At 49.5% G+C, this 22,796-nt stretch overlaps 2 protein-coding genes across 2 annotated transcripts in view; one reads left to right on the top strand and one right to left on the bottom strand.

Moving 5' to 3' along the window:
• LOC115475172 (zinc finger protein 271-like) overlaps positions 1-22,796 on the bottom strand; it is a 230,412-nt gene that overhangs the window by 156,177 nt on the left and 51,439 nt on the right. The window lies entirely within an intron of this gene.
• The window catches only part of LOC115475175 (zinc finger protein 271-like), a 101,159-nt gene that overhangs the window by 76,372 nt on the left and 1,991 nt on the right, over positions 1-22,796 (top strand).

Raw genomic sequence — 22,796 nt, forward strand, 5'->3', positions numbered from 1 at the left:
TTGTGGGACTGGATGGGGACGGGTTAAATTCTTGCGGGGATGGGTAAGATTCCAGTGGGGACGGGTAAGATTTATGTCCCCGTGCAACACTCTAACCAGGCTCCCACCCACTCTAGGGATTGCTTTTGAACATCGCACAGGTTCTGGAATAGTGGGAAGCTACGTAATGGAATGAGAAATTAGGTCTTACTTGATAATTTTCTTTTCCTTAGTCCTTCCCACTATTCTAGAGGCCCACCCAGAAATTATGAGATGTTTGGTCGGTGCAAAGTAATGAGTTAAATAATGCCTGTCACCTTGCGTGGTGCTTCCTGCATATCTCTTGCTCTCTGGAAGTTGGCCAGAGATGAGAGAGGTCCACATGTGTTTGCTTGTCTGGGTAGTGTTAGGTTAGCAAGTTGTTAAGGTTGTTGTGTTTATTCTGAGTTTCTCCTTACTGCTTGTCTACATAAATACTGAAGAGCTGGTCTGGATGCCAAGATAGAGATCTCAGCTCAGTTTTCAGTTCTCTATCTCCACCTGCTGGTGGATGGACACAACTATCCCACAGGTTCTAGAATATATGTAAAGAAAATTATCAGGTAAGACCTAATTTCTCCTTTGAGCTGCTAAATTCCTGTCATCTTCAGTACCTGACCTGGAAGGTCTGTTTTTGGTGGTGGTTGCTTGAGCTTGGGGAGTTGGTGAGCTTCAGGCTCTAGTGACATATCTGCCTTAGGTGAAGGTTCATCACAACAGCGTAGTTCTTTGTACTCACCCTAAGTTCCTTCCTAAGGTGCTGTTGGACTTCCGTCTTAATTAGTTATTTGTCTTACCAACACTCTGTCCCAGACCTTACGCCCATCCCGTTGAGAGCACCCTTCATGCCTTGGGCTGCTAGCAAGCCTTGACGTTTTACCTGGAGAGGACTAAAGCCTTTTGGAAGTCAACCAAATTTTTTGTCACTTTTAATCCAATCAGATCAGGGACAGCCATTAATAAATCAATGTTGTCCAACTGGCTTGTGCACTGTGTTTCTTTTGCTTCTGCCCAGGATGAGCTGACTCGAGAGTCATATCATGTCTCACATTGTCAGAGCCAAAGCTGAGTCGGTATCCCCATTGAGGTCAAATAGATCAGATTTACAGGGCTGCAGTGTAGGCTTCTGTCTACACATGCCTATCTCACATCTGCCTTGAGCAGAGTTACCAGTGTGACAGACAGTTTGACAGACAGTTCTGCAGTCTAGTTCTGTCTAGAATCCAACTCCACTCCCCTAAGCCCATTGTCTTCTGTTCCAGGCAGCACCTTCAATGCATTTTGGGTTATATGCTTTTCCAGAGACTTGTATTCGCAAGTTTCTCTTGGCCTAATGTTGTTGCTTTCAGTGAGGGTAACTAGGAACTCAGTTATGTGAGAAACAATATCCTGCTTGTCCTTGGAGAAAACAAAGTTATTTACCTGTAGCAAGTGTTCTCCGAGGACAGCAGGACATGTATTCTTGCATCTCTTCCCACCTCCCCCTGGTATTGTATAGCACTGTATTCTCCGAGGACAAGCAGGCTGCTTGTTCTCACTGATGGGTGACGTCCACGGCAGCCCCTCCAATCGGAAACTTCACTAGCAAAGTCCTTTGCTAGCCCTCGCGCGCCCGCGCGCACCGCGCATGCGCGGCCGTCTTCCCGCCCGAAACCGGCTCGAGCCGGCCAGTCTTCTTTTGTCCGCACTCGGTACGGTCGTGTTTTCGCCGTGTCGAGCCCCGGAAAGTCGACCTCGCGCGTCCAATTTGTTTTGAACGTGTTTTTTTCCTTCGGGAAAGCTTTGTCCTAGTCGGGAAGTGCTCCGGAAACCCCTCGCCGGGTTTCGTGTAATCCTCCCCGTACTTCTAGCTTTTTTGCCCCGGTAAGTTTTCTTTCGTCGTCGGGGTAGGCCTCTTTTCGGCCTCGGTCGAGATTTTTTTCTCCCTCTAAATTTTGGTGCTCCAAATTTCGCCATTTCGGCTTTTGATTTCGCCGGCGTGATTTTTCCGCCCATGACATCGAAGCCTTCCAGCGGCTTCAAGAAGTGCACCCAGTGCGCCCGGGTTATCTCGCTCACTGATCGACACTCGTCGTGTCTTCAGTGTCTGGGGGCCGAGCACCGCCCTCAGAACTGTAGTCTGTGTTCCCTGCTTCAAAGGCGGACTCAGGTAGCGAGACTAGCCCAGTGGAACGTGTTGTTCTCGGGCTCTTCGTCGGCATCGGCACCGGGATCTTCGAGTGCATCGACGTCGTCAGCGTCCAGACCATCTTCCTCGGCCGCCCCTGCATCGAGTGCATCGAGGCATCGGGCCTCTGCATCGGCGCCGAGACATCGGATAGCTGCATCGACGTCGGTGGTACCAGGACCTCGTCTGCTGATGTCGTCGGACGGTGGTGCATCGGGTGGAGTGCAGGTGAGGGCTGTCCATTCCCCTGCTGGTGGCGGTGAGCCCTCGGGTGGGTCTCCTCCTACCCTGAGGGCTCCTGCGGTACAGCCCCCCCGAGATCGACCTTCTTCAGTCTCGGCCCCGAGGAAGCGACGGATGGATTCGACGTCCTCCTCGTCGGTGCCGGGGAGCTCCGGTGACATGCTTCGGAAGAAATCGAAGAAGCATCGACACCGGTCTCCTCCCCGTGTCGGCACCGAGAGCTCTGGGTCGCCGAGGGATTCGGCACCCAGCAGGCATCGGCACCGAGAGGACCGCTCACCCTCTGTTCAGGAGGTGTCGATGCGCTCCGCTCTGGACAGCCCGGAACAGCCTCCACGCCCGGAACAGGTTCTGACGTCGACGCCTGCATCGACCTCTCAGCCTTTCTCCGCAGCCACTCTAAACGAGAGCCTCCGGGCCGTTCTCCCAGAGATTCTGGGAGAGCTGTTGCGCCCTACCCCTCCGGTACCGGCGGTGCTTGCGCCTCCGGTACCGTCGAGCGTGGCGCCGGCTGGCCCATCGCCCAGGTTGAGGTCCCCGACGTCGGTACCGCGTGCGGTGCCGACCGCGGCCACCTCCCAGGAAGGCTCCCCGACTACGTCGGCGGAGGGAGCTTCGCCGATGCGGGCCAGGGAGTCTACCTCTCGACGCCCCCATCGTGGACGTGGCTCCACAGAGTCGAGCAGGGCGAGGTTGCAGACACAGGTCCGTGAACTTGTGTCTGACACCGAGGGTGAGGCCTCGTGGGAGGAAGAGGAAGATCCCAGATATTTCTCTGACGAGGAGTCTGAGGGTCTTCCGTCTGATCCCACTCCCTCTCCTGAGAGACAGCTTTCTCCTCCCGAGAGTCTGTCTTTTGCCTCCTTTGTCCGGGAGATGTCTACGGCCATCCCCTTCCCGGTGGTTGTGGAGGACGAGCCCAGGGCTGAAATGTTTGAGCTCCTGGACTATCCTTCTCCACCTAAGGAAGCGTCCACTGTTCCCTTGCACCATGTCCTGAAAAAGACATTGCTTGCGAACTGGACCAAGCCATTAAGTAATCCCCACATCCCCAAGAAGATCGAGTCCCAGTACCGGATCCATGGGGACCCAGAGCTGATGCGCACGCAGTTGCCTCATGATTCTGGAGTTGTGGATCTGGCCCTAAAGAAGGCTAAGAGTTCTAGGGAACATGCTTCGGCGCCCCCGGGCAAAGACGCTAGAACCTTAGACTCCTTTGGGAGGAAGGCCTACCATTCCTCTATGCTCGTGTCCAAGATCCAGTCTTACCAGCTCTACACGAGCATCCACATGCGGAACAATGTGCGGCAGTTGGCGGGCTTGGTTGATGCTCTTCCCCCCGAGCAAGCCAAGCCTTTTCAGGAGGTGGTCAGGCAGCTGAAGGCGTGCAGAAAATTCCTGGCCAGAGGAGTTTATGACACTTTTGATGTTGCGTCCAGGGCCGCTGCTCAAGGTGTGGTGATGCGCAGGCTCTCATGGCTGCGTGCCGCCGACATGGAGAATAGACTCCAGCAGCGGATTGCGGACTCGCCTTGCCGTGCGGACAACATTTTTGGCGAAAAAGTCGAACAGGTGGTAGAGTCTCTCCACCAGCGGGACACCGCATTCGACAAGTTCGCCCGCCGGCAGCCTTCAGCTTCTACCTCTACAGGTAGACGATTTTTCGGGGGAAGGAAGACTGTTCCCTATACTTCTGGCAAGCGTAGGTACAATCCTCCTTCCCGACAGCCTGTGGCCCAGGCTAAGCCCCAGCGCGCTCGCTCTCGTCAGCAGCGTGCGCCTCAGCAAGGCCCCGCGGCTCCCCAGCAAAAGCAAGGGGCGAGCTTTTGACTGGCTCCAGCAGAGCATAGCCGACATCCAAGTGTCCGTGCCGGGCGACCTGCCAGTCGGGGGGAGGTTGAAAGCTTTTCACCAAAGGTGGCCTCTCATAACCTCCGATCAGTGGGTTCTGCAAATAGTCCGGCAGGGATACACCCTCAATTTGGCCTTAAAACCTCCAAATTGTCCACCGGGAGCTCAGTCTTACAGCTTCCAGCACAAGAAGGTACTTGCAGAGGAACTCTCCGCCCTTCTCAGCGCCAATGCGGTCGAGCCCGTGCCATCCGGGCAAGAAGGGCTGGGATTCTATTCCAGGTACTTCCTTGTGGAAAAGAAAACAGGGGGGATGCGTCCCATCCTAGACCTAAGGGCCCTGAACAAATATCTCGTAAAAGAAAAGTTCAGGATGCTTTCCCTGGGCACCCTTCTCCCCATGATTCAGCAAAACGATTGGCTATGCTCTCTGGACTTGAAGGATGCCTACACACACATCCCGATACTGCCAGCTCACAGACAGTATCTGCGATTTCAGCTGGGCACACGCCACTTCCAGTACTGTGTGCTACCCTTTGGGCTCGCCTCTGCGCCCAGGGTGTTCACAAAGTGCCTAGCTGTGGTAGCAGCGGCGCTTCGCAGGCTGGGGGTGCACGTGTTCCCATATCTCGACGATTGGCTGGTGAAGAACACATCCGAGGCAGGAGCCCTGCAGTCCATGCAGATGACTATTCGCCTCCTGGAGCTACTGGGGTTTGTGATAAATTACCCAAAGTCCCATCTTCTCCCAGTGCAGAAACTCGAATTCATCGGAGCCCTGCTGGATTCTCGGACGGCTCGCGCCTATCTCCCAGAGGCGAGAGCCAACAACTTGTTGTCCCTCGTCTCGCGGGTGCGAGCGTCCCAGCAGATCACAGCTCGGCAGATGTTGAGATTGCTGGGCCACATGGCCTCCACAGTTCATGTGACTCCCATGGCCCGCCTTCACATGAGATCTGCTCAATGGACCCTAGCCTCCCAGTGGTATCAGGCCGCTGGGGGTCTAGAGGACGTGATCCACCTGTCCACGAGTTTTCTCGAATCCCTGTATTGGTGGACGATTTGCTCCAATTTGACTCTGGGACGTCCCTTCCAAATTCCTCAGCCACAAAAAGTGCTGGCCACGGATGCGTCTCTCCTGGGATGGGGAGCTCATGTCGATGGGCTTCACACCCAAGGAAGGTGGTCCCTCCAAGAAAGCGATCTACAGATCAATCTTCTGGAGTTGCGAGCGATCTGGAACGCTCTGAAGGCTTTCAGAGATCGGCTGTCCCACCAAATTATCCAAATTCAGACAGACAATCAGGTTGCCATGTACTATGTCAACAAGCAGGGGGGGGCACCGGATCTCGCCCCCTGTGTCAGGAAGCCGTCAGCATGTGGCTCTGGGCTCGCCGTCAAGGCATGGTGCTCCAAGCCACATATCTGGCAGGCGTAAACAACAGTCTGGCCGACAGGTTGAGCAGGATTATGCAACCTCACGAGTGGTCGCTCAATTCCCGTGTAGTGCGACAGATCTTCCAGGCGTGGGGCACCCCCCTGGTGGATCTCTTCGCATCTCAAGTGAACCACAAGGTCCCTCAGTTCTGTTCCAGGCTTCAGGCCCACGGCAGACTGGCGTCGGATGCCTTCCTCCTGGATTGGGGGGAGGGCCTCCTGTATGCTTATCCTCCCATCCCTCTGGTGGGGAAGACTTTGTTGAAACTCAAGCAAGACCGAGGCACCATGATTCTGATTGCTCCTTTTTGGCCGCGTCAGATCTGGTTCCCCCTTCTTCTGGAGTTATCCTCCGAAGAACCGTGGAGATTGGAGTGTTTTCCGACCCTCATCACGCAGGACGAAGGGGCTCTTCTGCATCCCAACCTCCAGTCCCTGGCTCTCACGGCCTGGATGTTGAGGGCGTAGACTTTGCCTCTTTGGGTCTGCCAGAGGGTGTCTCCCGCATCTTGCTTGCTTCCAGGAAAGACTCCACCAAGAGAAGTTACTTCTTTCATTGGAGGAGGTTTGCCGTCTGGTGTGACAGCAAGGCCCTAGATCCTCGCTCTTGTCCTACACAGACCCTGCTTGAATACCTTCTGCACTTGTCTGAGTCTGGTCTGAAGACCAACTCCGTAAGAGTTCACCTTAGTGCAATCAGTGCATACCATTACCAAGTGGAAGGTAAGCCGATCTCAGGACAGCCTTTAGTTGTTCGCTTCATGAGAGGTTTGCTTTTGTCAAAGCCCCCTGTCAAGCCTCCTACAGTGTCATGGGATCTCAATGTCGTTCTCACCCAGCTGATGAAACCTCCTTTTGAGCCACTGGATTCATGCCATCCGAAGTACTTGACCTGGAAGGTCATTTTCTTGGTGGCAGTTACTTCGGCTCGTAGAGTCAGTGAGCTTCAGGCCCTGGTAGCCCAGGCCCCTTACACTAAATTTCATCACAACAGAGTAGTCCTCCGCACTCACCCTAAGTTCCTGCCAAAGGTCGTGTCGGAGTTCCATCTGAACCAGTCAATTGTCTTGCCAACATTCTTTCCCCGTCCTCATTCCTGCCCGGCTGAACGTCAGCTGCACACATTGGACTGCAAGAGAGCATTGGCCTTCTACCTGGAGCGGACACAGCCCCACAGACAGTCCGCCCAATTGTTTGTTTCTTTTGATCCCAATAGGAGGGGAGTGGCTGTAGGGAAACGCACCATATCCAATTGGCTAGCAGATTGCATTTCCTTCACTTACGCCCAGGCGGGGCTGGCTCTTGAGGGTCATGTCACGGCTCATAATGTTAGAGCCATGGCTGCGTCGGTAGCCCACTTGAAGTCAGCCTCCATTGAAGAAATTTGCAAAGCTGCGACGTGGGCTTCTGTCCACACATTCACATCCCATTACTGCCTGCAGCAGGATACCCGACGCGACAGTCGGTTCGGGCAGTCAGTTCTTCAGAACCTGTTTGGGCTTTAGGATCCAACTCCACCCCCCGAGGGCCCTGTTTGTTCTGTTCAAGGCTACACTCTCAGTTAGTTGGTAAATTTTTTAGGTCAATCTCAGTTATGGCCTCGCCGTTGCGAGGCCCAATTGACCAATGTTGTTGTTTTGAGTGAGCCTGGGGGCTAGGGATACCCCATCAGTGAGAACAAGCAGCCTGCTTGTCCTCGGAGAAAGCGAATGCTACATACCTGTAGAAGGTATTCTCCGAGGACAGCAGGCTGATTGTTCTCACCAACCCGCCCGCCTCCCCTTTGGAGTTGTGTCTTCCCTTGAAGTGTATTGTCTTGCTACATACTGGACTGGCCGGCTCGAGCCGGTTTCGGGCGGGAAGACGGCCGCGCATGCGCGGTGCGCGCGGGCGCGCGAGGGCTAGCAAAGGACTTTGCTAGTGAAGTTTCCGATTGGAGGGGCTGCCGTGGACGTCACCCATCAGTGAGAACAATCAGCCTGCTGTCCTCGGAGAATACCTTCTACAGGTATGTAGCATTCGCTCTACTGGTCCCACACTCGTGCGTCAGGCGGGAAGGCACCTGCGCATGTGCAGTGGGACACTGCCAAAGGCCTCTTAAAGAGATATTATGCTGGGCAGTGTCCTCCTTTGGATGATATCACCCATTTGTGAGAATATATGTCCTGCTGTCCTCGGAGAACACCTGCTACATAACTTTGCTTTATTTATCCCACAACTTTTAGTAACCTTACATAGAGAGGATAGTCCTATAATAATGTGCCTATGTGTAGGCACCTATGTGGCAGCTTTTTCATGAGAAAGTAAGTGTATACTTTCCTTTATAGAATAGTGGCATAACAGATAAAATACACGCTATAATTTAGGAATGAGCAGGTACACCAGATGTAGAGCTGGAGTAAGTGCTCACGTCTAAATGCCAGAGAAACTCAACAATAGTATTCTGTAAATTAAGCACATACTTGTGAGTGCCGCCCAGACACTATCCATGTATATACTCACCTATTAAGTACACATAGGTTTATTTACAGAATAGCACTTAAGTCGGGGATGGGCAACCTGCGACCTGCAGGCCAAATGCAGCCTGCCATTGAATTCTATTCAGCCCACGAGACCATGGAATGTATACACAGAAAATGTCAATAACCAGAGTTTTTGCGATATTAAATACTGTATTTTGCAAATATTTTCAGAATAGCCACTCAGCAGTTTGTTTCCATCATTTTAAGTTAAATCTTTATTTATTTATTTTATCACAGTAGGTATGTGGCGCTCTGTGCAATTCTGGTTCAAACATTATGTAATGTTGCAGCCCACTAGGGGTATTACTGACATTCATGATGACCCTCTGTGTATAAAGGTTGTCCATCCCTGACTTAAGCAGATTTTTGGCAATTATGTATGTATGTCTACACATACACGCTTATCAACTGGTATTCTAATCATTTACAAGCATATTCAGCATGTAAGTGTTATCTCTTTATTTATGGAATTACTCCCAAAGATGGTAATTTTATGGAGGTATTTTTGCATGTATATGCCAATATACATGCGTAAAATATCTCTTCCATATCATCAAGCTGATCAATCCATAGACTGGTGGGTTGTGTCCATCTACCAGCAGGTGGAGATAGAGAACAAACTTTTGCCTCCCTATATGTGGTCATGTGCTGCCGGAAACTCCTCAGTATGTTCTCTATCTCAGCAGGTGGTGGTCACACACAGCAGCAGCTCTGGCTAGGCCTCCAAGCCTAATCCTTAGGTTTTGTTGAGGCCTGGGGTTGAGGGCTCTTTTGAGCAAGTGCAAACCTGGTGGTGCCAGGTCCCTCCTTTTCTCCCCCCTCCCGCTGGCTCCGTTAAAAAAAAAAAAAAAAATTTTAAACGTCTTTAAAGGCGTTTATTTTGACGTTTATTTAAACGTTCATTGCAGCTACTCACTGGGACACCAGTTCGTTACAGCTCGGAGCGGCAAGCAGGTAATTTTACCTTTTTATAGCGGGCAGGGGGTTCCCCGATTCTTCTCCTCGTGGCATATGGCGTCGGAGGGCGAGGGCGCAAAGGGTCGCTCCCCGGATCGCTGGAGCGCTTCTAGAGGGGATGCGGGGGTTTTACAGCCTGATTCGCCCTTGATGGGTGACAGTTTAGTGACCGATGAATGTCCCGGTCCTTCCTCCGGCGTGGCGGTTTTTCCCGCCATAAACGCCCATCCCCCGCTCCTCGCCTCCGCCATCTCGGCCGGCCACGCGGCTCGGACGGCTTCTTCGGGGGCCGCCCTTGAGGTTGGAGACATTAATGCCATGAACGCCCTTAATTTGGGCGACGGCACAAAACCGGCTAATGTTAAGAGCCGTTCTTCCCGCGCGGCTCCTTCGCGGAGTTTCGCGCCGGACGCCATTTTGGATGCGCAGCATGTCTCTCCCCCGCTATTTCGAGCGCTGGTTGAGAGTGCGTCTAGGGCTGTTGCCCAGGCTGCGGAAGTGCACAGTCTGGGGGGTTTCTCCCCCGAGTTTGTTTTGCTGCTGCATCAGGCCTTCCTCATGCACAACGCTGCCCCTGCTCCCTCGTCTGGTAAAGAGGTTGAGGTTCCCAGAGGCAAACGCCCTCGGGTTGATTCCCAGGCCTTGGAGGAATTTGTCTCCTCCGATGTAGATGAGGGCAGCGTGTCTGAGGTCTCCCAACGGTCCTTTGCGGATTCCTTGGAGGAGACGGATCCCCGCTCGGTTGGAGCGGATGACCCCTCTGCAGCGCGGCTTTTTAGCCCAGAGGATTTGCCCAACCTGTTGTTACAGGCCATGGACACTTTGAAGATTTCCTCTCCGGAGGACGTCTCTCCCTCAGCCCCTGTTGGCTCTGCCATTATGCTGGGGACGAAGCGCCCGCCTAGAACCTTCCACGTGCATGATGCCATGCACACCTTAATTTCGGCTCAATGGGATGCCCCAGAAGCGAGCCTTAAAGTGGCTAGGGCTATGTCCCGCCTCTATCCTTTGGCTGTGAGTGAGCGTGAGGCCTATCTGTGGCCTACCGTGGATTCTTTAATCACTGCGGTGACTAAGAAAACGGCGTTGCCGGTGGAAGGTGGCACGGCCCTAAAGGACGCCCAAGACAGAAGATTGGAGGCGGCCTTAAGGTCGTCCTTTGAGGCGGCTGCTTTAAGTTTGCAGGCCTCAGTTTGCGGCTCCTATGTGGCCAGGGCGTGCCTGACTATGGTGCAGCGGGCTTCCCCCTCGGATCATTCCTTGAGGGCTGATTGGCCGGCCCTGGAATCGGGCTTAGCCTATTTGGCAGACTTGCTGTATGATGTCTTGAGAGCCTCAGCTAAAGGCATGGCTCAGACAGTCTCTGCGCGGCGGTGGCTTTGGCTGAAACATTGGTCTGCTGACCACGCCTCTAAATCCCGCCTGGCTAGATTGCCTTTTAAAGGCAAGCTGCTCTTTGGGGTCGAGCTGGACAAAATCGTGACCGATCTCGGCACGTCTAAGGGCAAGAAGTTACCAGAGGTCAGGGCTCGGGCTAGTGCTCGTCCCGGTACCTCCAGAGGACGGTTTCAGGAAGCCCGTCGGTACCGCCCGGGCAGGTCGGGTTCTTCTGCCCCCTCTTCCTTTAAGAGGAATTTCTCCCCCAAGCAGCATTCCTTTCGCAGAGACCGCCGTCCCGGAGGTGCTCCCTCCGGTCCTCCCCCAGGGTCTCGTACCCAATGACGGGGTCTTGGTCCACGCCCCAGTGCAGATTGGAGGACGGCTGTCCTCGTTTCTGGGCGAGTGGACCACAATAACTTCAGACGCTTGGGTGCTGGAAGTCATCAGAGACGGCTACAAGCTAGAGTTCTGCCGACCCTTAAGAGACGGGTTTGTACTCTCTCCCTGCAAGTCTCCGGTCAAAGCTGTGGCAGTGCAGCAGACTTTGGACAATCTGATCCGCCTGGGTGCGGTCGTTCCGGTGCCAGAAAGTCAGCTTGGCAAGGGGCGTTACTCCATTTACTTTGTGGTACCAAAGAAAGGAGGTTCTGTCCGGCCTATCCTCGACCTCAAAGGGGTCAATCGGGCCTTGAAAGTGCGGCACTTTCGCATGGAGACTCTCCGCTCTGTTATAGCGGCAGTGAAGGCAGGGGAGTACCTGGCATCCTTGGACATCAAGGAAGCACACTTGCATATTCCCATCTGGCCTTCTCATCAACGCTTTCTGCGTTTTGCAGTCCTGGGCCGACACTTCCAGTTCAGAGCCCTCCCTTTCGGGTTGGCTACTGCTCCGCGGACCTTTTCCAAAGTAATGGTGGTCATAGCGGCCTTCCTGCGAAAGGAAGGAGTACAAGTCCATCCTTATCTGGACGACTGGTTGATCCGAGCCCCCTCTTATGCAGAGTGCGGCAAAGCTGTGGACCGGGTAGTTGCTCTTTTGAGCTCCCTGGGATGGATCATCAACTGGGAGAAGAGCCAGCTGCGCCCGACTCAGTCCCTGGAGTATCTGGGAGTTCGATTCGACACCCAAGTGGGCAGAGTGTTCCTGCCAGACAATCGGATTGTCAAACTTCAGGCTCAGGTGGACCAGTTCCTAGTAGCCTCTCCTCTTCGGGCTTGGGACTATGTGCAGCTGTTGGGCTCTATGACGGCCACGATGGAAGTAGTGCCCTGGGCCAGGGCTCATATGAGACCACTTCAACACTCTCTGCTGCAGCGCTGGACTCCGATGTCGGAGGATTATGCTGTGCGCTGAGCTGGTGGATGCAGACTGACAAGTTGTCTGCGGGAATGCCTCTGGTGACCCCAGAGTGGATTGTCGTCACGACGGACGCCTCTTTGTCGGGCTTGGGAGCCCACTGTTTGGGAAGGACAGCGCAGGGGCTCTGGTCTCCTGCAGAGGCAAAGTGGTCTATCAACCTCCTGGAACTCAGAGCCATTCGGTTGGCGCTTTTGGAGTTCATCCCGGTACTGGTGTTGAAGCCTGTACGGGTCCTGTCGGACAATGCCACGGCTGTGGCCTATGTCAACCGCCAGGGAGGTACCAAGAGCGCCCCTCTAGCCAAGGAGGCTATGAGTCTATGCCAGTGGGCAGAAGCGAACCTGGAACAGCTGTCAGCGGCCCACATTGCCGGAGTCATGAATGTCAAGGCGGACTTTCTCAGTCGCCATACCTTGGAGCCCGGAGAGTGGCAGCTATCTGCTCAGGCGTTCTTGGACATCACGAAGCGCTGGGGCCAGCCGAGCCTAGATCTGATGGCGTCATCGGCCAATTGCCAAGTGCCGCGCTTTTTCAGCAGAGGACGGGACCCTCGATCCCTGGGAGTAGATGCTCTTCTCCAACAGTGGCCGACACAAGAGCTTCTCTATGTGTTCCCGCCCTGGCCCATGTTGGGCAGGGTGCTAGACCGGGTGGCAAAGCATCCCGGCAGGGTAATCCTGGTGGGTCCGGATTGGCCCAGACGTCCCTGGTATGCGGACTTGATCAGGCTCTCAGTCGACGATCCTCTGCGGCTGCCAGTGGAGCAGGGCCTGTTACATCAGGGTCCCGTGGTGATGGAGGATCCCTCCCCCTTTGGTCTTACGGCCTGGCTATTGAGCGGCAGCGTCTGAGGAAGAAGGGCTTCTCAGACAAGGTCATCGCCACTATGCTAAGAGCGAGGAAGCGCTCTACTTCTACTGCTTACGCCAGGGTTTGGCGTATCTTTGCAGCGTGGTGTGAAGCAGGCTCACTTTCTCCTTTCACTGCTCCAATTTCTTCAGTGTTGGCGTTCCTGCAAGAAGGTCTGGACAAAGGCCTGTCGCTCAGTTCCCTTAAAGTCCAGGTAGCGGCTCTGGCTTGCTTCAGGGGCCGCCTGAAGGGTGCTTCCCTGGCTTCGCAGCCAGATGTGGTGCGCTTTCTCAAGGGAGTTAATCACCTGCGCCCTCCTCTGCACTCAGTGGTGCCTGCGTGGAATCTCAACCTGGTGCTAAGAGCATTGCAGAAGCCGCCGTTTGAACCCTTGTCAAGGGCATCTCTGAAAGACCTGACGTTGAAAGCAGTCTTTTTGGTGGCTATCACTTCAGCCAGAAGAGTTTCCGAGCTCCAGGCGCTCTCATGTCGAGAGCCTTTTCTGCAGTTCACTGAGGCAGGAGTGACTATTCGCAGTGCCTTCCTTTCTGCCCAAGATTGTTTCTCGCTTCCATGTGAATCAGCAGCTCTGTCTCCCTTCCTTTCGTAGGGAGGACTACCCAGAGGAGTACTCTGCTCTTAAATATCTGGATGTGAGACGAGTCATCATCAGATACTTGGAAGTGACCAATGATTTCCGGAAATCGGATCATCTGTTTGTCCTGTATGCAGGTCCTCGTAGGGGTCTGCAGGCTGCTAAGCCTACAGTGGCAAGATGGGTCAAGGAAGCCATTGCAGCGGCTTATGTGGCCGCGGGGAAGGTGCCGCCTATCCAGCTGAAGGCTCACTCCACAAGAGCTCAGGCGGCCTCGATGGCAGAGGCCGGTTCCGTCTCCTTGGAAGAGATATGCAAGGCGGCAACTTGGGCTTCGGCCCATACATTCTCCAAGCATTACCGCTTGACTGTGGCTGCTCGGGCGGAGGCCCGGTTTGGAGCTTCAGTGTTGCGGTCAGGGATTTCTATGTCCCGCCCTGGGTGAGTACTGCTTCGGTACATCCCACCAGTCTATGGATTGATCAGCTTGATGATATGGAAGGTAAAATTATGTATAATCATACCTGATAATTTTCTTTCCATTAATCATAGCTGATCAATCCATAGCCCCTCCCAGATATCTGTACTGTTTTTATTCTGGTTGCATTTCAGGTTCAAGTTCAGTCTTCAGTTACTTCAGAAAGACTTCGTGTTCAAGTTTTTTCACTTGGATTCTTCAAGAGTTAAGACGAGTTTGTGTTACAGTGAGCTGCTGCATTCCTCTCCCCTCCGTTTTACGGGGCTGGATTGAGACTTAAAATTCTGCCGGCACTCCCTCCCGCTTCGTGCGGCTGTAGGGCAGTTTTGTACCCCTCCCGCTTCGGCGGTGTTAGGGTCAGTCAGCTCCTCCCGCGGTTGCGGTTGCAGGATAAGCCAGATCCCCCCGCATCGGCGGGTGTGGTGTCCCTCCCCCGCTCCGCGGGGATGAGCTGGACGGATTCCCCTCCCCCACTTGTGTGGGGATGAGCTGGGTTAATTCCCCTCCCCCGTTTCGGCGGTGGTGAGCTGGGCAGAGTGTCCCTTCGTGGGTGTAATTCTCTAAGTGCTGAGTCCTGCGGATGGAGCTTTGATATCGACATACTGAGGAGTTTCCGGCAGCACATGACCACATATAGGGAGGCAAAAGTTTGCTCTCTATCTCCACCTGCTGGTAGATGGACACAACCCACCAGTCTATGGATTGATCAGCTATGATTAATGGAAAGAAAATTATCAGGTATGATTATACATAATTTTACCTTATAAAGTTATCCTGCGAGTATAAGTAGATGTGTACTTGTATGTGACTTTTTGGTGTAGGCATGTTTTGGAGTGAGTAGAGTTTGGACAGAGCCCAGGCAGCGTCACAATTTACGTATGAACTGTACCTGAGTAAATGTACACGGGTGTGTTTCAGCTGCAATTTCTGCAGGATTGTGCTACTAATTTATAAAGAGACAGGGGTGCCAATATTTAGACTTCGGGAGTTATCTGAGCTGACTCCCGCGGTTGGTGCTGAGCCCGGATATTCAATGCCGGGCCGGTTCCAGTGACCGGCATTGAATATCCGGTTTATTTTTGGTCGGTTAAAACATAACCAGCCAAATTGATATTCAGTGCTGGCCAGTTACGTTTAAACCGGCCAAAGATAGGCCTTCTGTTTCGGTGGCCTTATTTGGCTGCCAAACTTAGCCGGTGATGCACTGACCAGCAGTATTCAGTGGGAGATATCTGGCTATCTCCCATTGAAATATTGCCCGGTAGCCGGTTAAATTGTTTTAAATATTGGGGAGAACATGTGTTTATGTGACCTTGTAAAATAGTCTTCAATTAGGTGCCAAAATGCCCTACACACATAGGTATCTTTTTATGAAATTACCCTAAAAGGGAATACTAAGGGAAAGTGCTAAGTGTTATGTGAAATCTCTTTATTTTTCAGAAACCAGTTACATTCCACGATGTTGCAGTCTACTTCTCTGAGGAAGAGTGGCAGCTGTTAGGAAAACAGCAGAAAGAACTGTACAGGAGCGTTATGAAGGAGAACTATGAAAATTTAATATCACTAGGTAAAATTAAGCTGCATTTCCTCTTTTAGTAGTGATGTTGTGAGCTCTGGAATAGTCCTGGCTTCCAGGCAGGAGTATTGGCTGTGACTGAGGCTGCCAGAGCCTGTCTTTGAAGCTCTGGAACTGGTCACATTAATTGTCACAATACGGATCTATGAAGACTCAACTATTTTTTTTGTTTGTTTGGTTCAGTTTATTTAATTAGAAGTTTAGAAAAAGTATATTCATACTTTCATATAGGACTAGATTCAGTAAATGGTGGCCAAATTTGGGCACTGAAAAAAATTCACACAGAGCACTATTCTGTAAATTGTGCTGAGTTACGTCAAACTTTGAGCACAAGGATTTACACCAACTGATACCTGGTGTGTATCCTGGCGTGCAAGTTAGATACGGATCTCCAGTATTAAGTAATACTGTGTGTATCTGTTGTGAACTTCCCTGACCTACCCAGACCCCTCCCATAGCCACACCCCCTTTTCAATTTCAGATCTTTACAGAGTAGCATGTAGCAAGAAGTGTGCGCAAATCCAAATTGTTGCCAGTTAATGCCAATAATTCATTGTTATCACCCAGTTATTGGTGCTAGTTGGCTCCTTAGCCAATTTAGTTTTGCACACTTCTCGTATAATATGCAGTTCTGCACGTGCAAATTTGCACATCATTTATAGAATCTGGGGGATAATATTTAACAAAATTCTAATCAATTTTCATAAATTATTAGTTATGGTTCCCTTTTATTAAAGTGTGTTAATGCAGTTAAATGGCAATTCTGTAATCTAAGCACCCATATTTACACAACCTTTGCGCACATAAATGTATGGAATACTAGCACTTACACCTACTAATGAAAATGCCAGCAGGATGCCTAAACACTATTCTGTAATGACGCACGTAGGTGACAGTGGGTGTAAATACAAATGGGCATATACCTGGGCGGAACGTGTGGAGGGCTCCCATTACATTTGTAATTTACAGAATTGTGTAAGTTACACGCTCACCTTCCGCATGTACACACTCACAGTTACACCAGGTCTGTGGCTGGTGTACCTGTACCTGTGGACATTGTTCCCTCTAAGCTTAGCAGTCCGCCACGTACAGTCCTACCAGTAGGGGTTGCTGTTTCACTATCACATTTTCAGTAGAGAGGGACAGGCAAACTCTCAGGTCTCCAGGGAACCTGCCTGTCCCTACTGATAGAAACCCCTCCCCCCATTGGCAACAGTGCAGTTGGAGGAGTCCTGCTCAGCTTACAAGGAACAGTGCCTGTGGGACTGTAAATGTTAGGCACGCCAATGCTGCATTACACTACTGTTCCATAACAGAACCTAGATGCCCAGGTGCTATTATAATAAGCTGTTGCGTGTGTTCTCAGGACACCTAAATGGCGGCACCCAGTTGAAGAATTGCCCCATATATATGTGATGTTACTACACAACCATGGTGACTGTCACTGGGGTGGCATGCTCTAATTCACATGTGGAACAATCTCCCAGGGGAGACAAACACTATAACAGAAATCAAGATACAATGGAAAAAGCACAGCAGATCTTTAGTTGCAAAGATGTGAGGAGAAAGCTAGAGACCAACTGAGGTCTGAGGAATTAAACTGTACAGACTTGGTAAACCCAATGGGGCCGATATTCAGACTGCGGGAGTTAGCCCGGCTGCCTCCCGGGGTCGACGCTGAGCCTGGATATTCAGTGTCGGGCTGTTTCCTTTGATTGGCACTGAATATCCAGGTGTTTATTTAGCCAGTTTTTAAATTTAACCAGCCAAACTGATATTCAGCACTGGATGGTTAAGTTTAAACCAGCCAAAGATATTCCTGCTATTTTGGCGGCCTAATTTGGCCATCAAACTTAGCTGGCGATGCGCTGAATATTAGTAGGTAGCCAGTTATATCATGCAATATAACTGGTTATCTGTTAAGTTCTAACCGGCAATATTCAGAGGGAGATAACCAGCTATCTCCTGCTGAACATTGCTGGATAGCCAGTTAAGTGCCATTTAACTGGCCAGGAGCCATTCCTGGCCGGTTAATTGGCTTTAAATATCTGGGGGGGGGGGGGGGATGGCTTTTTTCTGCTTAGGAACCAGCTGCAATACAGGGCTTGTGTGAACGAATTACCTTGTAAATTCTGATAATATCCTTTTTTTTTTTTACTCTGTTTGATGACAGATACTATTTTCACATGTGATTAACGCCTGATAGTGACCTCACGCTTCCAACTTCTTGGTTTTTTTGTCCTTTTCTATAATGGTGTTTGTAGTTCCTTTTTGTTTTCCAATATTTTAACTATTGTAAACCGCTTTGGTGCATTCATTGAAAGGCAGTATATCAAACATGAAATAAAGATAAGCATGTAATTTCTATTACCAACAGAGCAAAAGGAGCACAGAGGTAAAGGTGGAAGGTACATAACTCTGTATTTTCTGCATTTTTCGAGGTCCTTGTAAAACTATGTAAAAGATTTCCTAATGGGTACGTCATGTTCATCTATCTGTCTTAACCTTCTCACAGGAGATATTACGGCAGTTACAGTGTTGGAGTTTATACTGTTTAATTGTAGAGGTGTAGCCTAGGAATTAGAGTAGCAGGCTGAGAACCACAGAAGCCAGTTCAAATCCCATTATGGCTTCTTGTGGTCTTGAGCAAGTCATTTAACCTTCCATTGCCTCAGGTGCAAACTTAAAGGGCAATTCTATTAATTGGCACCTCAGTCTAGGTGTCCCATTGCTTTGTGCTTATTGCCAATTCTATAATCGCATCCTGGCACCAAGATTTCATTATAGAATACTAGTGTAAGGTCAGCATTGACACACCCATCTGTAGGCATGACCTCTTTTCCATGTCAATGGCAGGCATAAGTTGGTGTGCCTGAGTGCGCCAGGTGACATGCATAGGCTACAGTATTCTGTAAACTTCACACCTAATTGGGAGACAGGCCCATGGCCCTCCATGCTCTGCCTCTTGCAGTTAGGCACTATGGCACTTAGGTGGTACTTTATAGAATAGCGCCTAGTACACAGAGGTGCCTGTCAGTTTGATGGTGCCTTTGATGCATGTAAGTGGTGTCTACTTCCTGTGGGCTTGCTTATAAGTATTTTATAGAAAGTAGCAGCCACACGTCTGTTGGCTATATCTGCCTACATATTTCTCACAATTTGGTAGAATAATCATGGATTCTTTCCCAAAGGAGCAATTGGAGATATCACCTCCTCTTGGATACTTAGCACCCCTCCTACCTACCACCACACCCCTATCAAATGAGTCACTAGGGCTCAAATGTAAGATCTTTCATATTGCTTGTAACTCACATGGCAATGTGAGCAACAAGGGGAGGAAGAAGCTCACTACCTGTGCCTCCTCCAGCGAGACTCAACTCATCACATCTGCTTCCTAAACCAAATCTTTTTTCGCACCAACCTTGAAGCCCAGAATTGTATCTTCAAGTTAGGTAATCTTATCACCCCTCCTCCTCGCTCCTACACAAAACACTGAACCCACTTCTAGGACTTATGCCATATAATGCTTGACAGCCTCCCATTTAGTGTTCAAAAATCTGATCTGGGGAGGAGCGGAGAAGATGCTGGAACAGATGAAGTAACAGAGGCAGGATAGTCATCTGTATTAAATTTATCCTCCCTCCTCATGTGTTAAGAATTGGGGATGTAGTTACCCTTATAGAGATCCCATAACCTGGAAGGGATAACAATCCCTGAATATATAATGTCTAAGAGGATAACACCTGCCAAGCCCCTAATATATAAATCTCAGATTTATCAACATTAAGGGGCACTTCTGCTAAAGGGCATTAGATTTTGGGCTTTACGCACTAATAACATGAGATTTTAATGTATGGCAAGCCCAAAGGGTAGCTGCATCAGAAAGGGGCGTTCCCACCATTTTTTATTGCAGTCACATGTTAATATTCGGATTAATGCATGGAACCAGCTCCTGATTAATGCAGAAGCAGTTAATGCTTCGTGTTTAGGAGGTAGGAAATGGGCAGTTAGCACACAGTAAGTTTATCTCATTAACTGACAAATGCCTTCTACACCCTCTCTGCCCATGCCACAATCCCTGACTGAAAAATTAAAAATAAGTAACTGTAGTTTAACATGTGGTAACCGGCAAACTACTACAAAACCCCTTAACACAATTGTGCGAAAGCCTGTATCTATGCATTTAACCGCACATTATGTGCTTAATGCCCTTTCCAAAAATCATCCATCAGCGTCATCAGGTCCACTCCAGAAGTGTCAAGCCAGATCAAGACTAGTAAAACATATATGGATATTTTGTGTTCTGCACTCTGTACCTTATCCTACAGGATTCCCAGATACTTTGAGGTAGAGGCTCAATAGCGCCATAACATTTTTTTGATGTAGTCTTTATAAAGTATTTTCTACAGCTTTATTTTAGAATACTATGGATTTGATTCATCCAAAATCAAGAGGTAGTTGGTGAATAAAACTATTTGCCTACTATATTTTTAAAATATAAGTCAAAAAGGGTGTATATATCAGAAAGGACCCCACCATCCTTTCCCCTGCAAATTCATGGAGCTTTGTATCCCTTCACGTTTCACCCTTATCCCAGAGGTCATCTTTAGAAGTGTGCCTCTGCTGAACTCATAGGGGCATCTTCAAGAAAGAGTGCCAAAATGTAGGCGCCGGGATAATGCACTCTAAAAGTAAAAATTCTATAACGCCAGTTCCATGTGGAACTGCCATTATAGCATACTAGCTTAAGTTCACAGTTTCATGACTAGGCTGCGAGCACTTACGCCACGTCAAAGGCGTGCTCGCACGTTAGGTGCGAGCACGCCTTTGACGTGGCGTAAGTGCTCGCGGCCTAAACTGTTAGGCACAGTCAGGCATATTACTCCTATATTCTATAACCTGCATGCTTAACTTCTAGGCATGCCCCTGACCCGCCCACACAGCCCTCCCACATTTGCGCCCCCTAGAAGTTAGGCACGATATTCACTGTTCTAGAAGTTGCACACACAAATCCAAAGGGTAGTTGGGTACACAACTGTTAATTGGTGCCAATTAGCACCAATTTAAGCACAATAATTGGCTGTTAACTCCACTTAGCCAATTATTGAATTGAGTTGCCTGCATAACTGACCTTTTGTCTATAAATTGTGTGTGCAAATTTGCTTGCTAGGCATAAATTTGGGTGCGCACGTTTATAGAATTAGGGGGATAGTGGACCTTTCCCAAGTACCCCTATCTGTCTCCAGAACACTGTTCTCCACCTTGCTCTGACAGATTGAACTTCAGCTCATGTCTTGCTCTTCACAAAGTCAGGCTCACAATCTAAGTATTTGTACCTGGGGCAATGGAGGGTTAAGTGACTTACCCCGAGTGACAAGGAGCTGCAGTGTGCCCAGTGTGTACTGGGCAGGTGAGTGAAGTGTGTATGCTGGCTAGTACAATCTACGCACTAACCTGTTTTTAAAACTGGAGCTGTTTTTAACGCAAATGTTAAAGTGAAACTTAAGTCCCAATGTTCTAAGCTAATGAAATGTACAATGTAGCTACGGTAACACGTCAACGTTAAGAGAGTTACATCCCTGTTACAGCAATTATTTTGGGCAGTTCCATTTTCCATGTGCTAACTGGCCCATAGTGAATGGGTTGGTTAGTGCAGGGAATACTCCACCCCCTCCCCCCTCTTTGAAGCTGAAAGTGGTCTGTCTGGGCCTAACCCCTCTACACTTCCTAAAATAGAAAGTGGCCTGACCTTGTTAGAGAAACTGGAACTAGAAATCCAGAGATGCTAGGAGGAAATATCAAAATGAGGATTAGCCTATCAGGGCTGATATGGGTTCTAACTTCCTGGGTTGAAATCATGAAGGGAAAATTTGGGGAGACAACATTGTTTAAATCTCTCATGTCTTACATATTTAATAAATATTCTGTCAGACCTTGTATTTTTCTTTCCCTATGCACAGGTTTCACTACTACAAAACCTAATATTATAAGAAGGATGGAGCAGGGGCGACCACTGTGGGTCTCAACCAGACGAAAAGATATTAAACATTCTTTCAGAGGTGAGCAAATATTATGGATCAGGGCACAGACCCCTAGGAGAGCAATCTCCTAAAAGTTTTTTTGATATTTATTTGCTATTATTATTATTATCATTTCTGTAGTGCTACTGTGCAGATAACACATAAGAAACAGTTCCTGCTGTGTGAATCTTATAGTCTAATTTAGATATAGACAAGAGGAAGTGTGTTTGCTACAGTAAACATGGTTAACATTGGCAAAAGTATGATGAGGAATAGCCAGGGTTTAAGATTTAAGAACAGCCTTATCAATAGAAATCAAACAAAATAAAACATGGAAAAGAAAATAAGATGATACCTTTTTTATTGGACATAACTTAATACATTTCTTGATTAGCTTTCGAAGGTTGCCCTTCTTCGTCAGATCGGAAATAAGCAAATGTGCTAGCTGACAGTGTATATAAGTGAAAACATTCAAGCATTACTATGACAGTCTGACAGGGTGGGAGGATGGGGGTGGGTAGGAAGTATGCATGGGGACATCAAAGCATATGATTGATATTCTAACAGGATGGGTGTGGATAGGTGAGGGGTGGGGTGATCAACAGAGACATACAGCTTTATGGTTTATAATGGGCTACGAACCCCAGATCCTTGTTAAGTCCTTTCTGTTGGGTGTTAAAATATTCAATCATTCTGACTTCAAAGGTCTTACGTTCTTATATGGTTTTAAAGTTACCTTTCAGTATTCTCACTGTGAAATCACTGGTACAGTGTCCTGGTTCTGTGAAGTGCTGTCCCACCGGGGTGGGGGCCCTACTGGCTGTATTGTTCATGTGATGTCTATGTAAATTGAATCTTGTCTTAAGCATCTGGCCTGTTTCTCCAATATAGCATCCTTCGTTACATTTTTTACACTGAATGATATATACCACATTGGAAGATGAGCAAGTGAAAGATCCCTTTATGTTGAATATCTTTCCTTTGTGGACAACTGTGGGGTCCTGTGAAGTATTTTGGCATAGTTTGCAACTGGATAAATTACAGGGACCAGGCAGACTTCTATATATCATTCAGTGTAAAAAATGTAACGAAGGATGGGGGCAGTAAGGGATATTGGCATTCCAGGGCTGTTCCCAACTATTCTTTCGCACACTTTGTAGAATGGTTGCATGTCCGCCACCCATAGACATGGTGTTAGGTGGTCATGCCTAAACGTCAGTGTACGCTCGTATTCTATAACAGATTTGACACGCTGTTATAGAATACTAGCTTATTGCCCAGTTTTTTTGCACCTAGCTTTTAGTGACCTATGTAGAATTTACCTCTATAGTTGTAATAATTGT

This window comes from Microcaecilia unicolor, chromosome 7 (assembly GCF_901765095.1).
Source record: "Microcaecilia unicolor chromosome 7, aMicUni1.1, whole genome shotgun sequence".
NCBI classification, from domain to species: Eukaryota; Metazoa; Chordata; class Amphibia; order Gymnophiona; family Siphonopidae; genus Microcaecilia; species Microcaecilia unicolor.